Genomic DNA, 1189 nt, shown 5'->3' with positions numbered 1-1189 from the left:
TTTTGACAAACTTTGCTGCTCGTATTCTTATAATTGCTTTGATAATCATTGTTGAATTATTGCTTATGTCTGCTTATGTCTCATAAGCAATGAGTAAAAAAAAATCGTTAAACTTTACTCTTCTTCGGTAATTGTAATAAAGTTCGGTATTTGGGAACAGCAATCAAAACCCTGAAAATAACAACAAATTTTATAATAACAAAAATATCAAAAGAACTGTTGTTTTCACCGTGAGACATAAGCAATGTCTCACGCAATGTCACATCATCCAACTTAAGTAAAGATATTTCATTAAAAAATCTGTTTCAAGTTTGACTTCGTTTCAATTTCAATTTTCAATTTCAATTTATTCAAAAAGAAAAGAAAACACATAACAACAATAATAATGAAGATCCTAGAAGCGAACTTGTTAAGGACCAAAACAACAAAAAATTGTAAATGAAAAAGAGAGAGAAGAAAAAAAAAACAAAAGAGAAAACAAGGGTAATTAAAGCAAATTGAACAAACATTTAGAGAAATATAATATCAAGATTTTAGTACATTGTTATATAGCGTCCGAAAACTTGTGGATAGCTCGACACTGGAGGGTATTAAATTCCATTGAATTATAGATTTATAAATTGGGGATCGCTGGGCGGAACTAGAGATACACCTGGGGACAATGAAGGAATTATTTATTAGCAATATTTGTATATCAAAAGAACGCACGGAAGCAGTCTCCTCCCTTGGCTCTGAAAACAGGCAAAAATGAAAGAAAAATTGAAAATAAATAAGGCTATAAATTATTAATATCTGATACGGCCCCTGCATGGGGCCCAGAATGTTAAACTGATTTTTGGAAACTGGAGGGATGTCGGGGCTTTCTCCGCTTCCTTCACGCGTTGGCCGGGTATTGCAGTACCACCGGGATCGGCGCCAATGAGTTGTCGCCATAATTAATTTGAAGTGCCCAAGCTGGATCCAAGTCCCCATGCATCTTTATCGAAAATAGTTCGTAATTATAAACTGCTGAAATTTAAATTGAAGCAATATTCGATTAAAATTGCTGAAGTGATTGTTTTTGGCCTCAGACGGCTTGGTTCTGCGGTGAGTTGTTGATAGTAGTAATTACTAAGCCCCCCAATGATGGTTAGAGAGAAAATAATTGGCAATGTCAGTAGAACGGTCATTGGGCTCTCAGAAACTAAAG

At 34.7% G+C, this 1189-nt stretch overlaps 1 pseudogene; it reads left to right on the top strand.

Moving 5' to 3' along the window:
* The first annotated feature begins 720 nt into the window (after window positions 1–720).
* On the top strand, window positions 721–923 carry LOC136038311 (U2 spliceosomal RNA; annotated as a pseudogene).
* The last annotated feature ends 266 nt before the right edge of the window (window positions 924–1189 follow it).

Source organism: Artemia franciscana, chromosome 17 (genome assembly GCF_032884065.1).
Source record: "Artemia franciscana chromosome 17, ASM3288406v1, whole genome shotgun sequence".
Taxonomy (NCBI): Eukaryota; Metazoa; Arthropoda; class Branchiopoda; order Anostraca; family Artemiidae; genus Artemia; species Artemia franciscana.
This window is presented reverse-complemented; position numbering and strand designations above follow the sequence as displayed.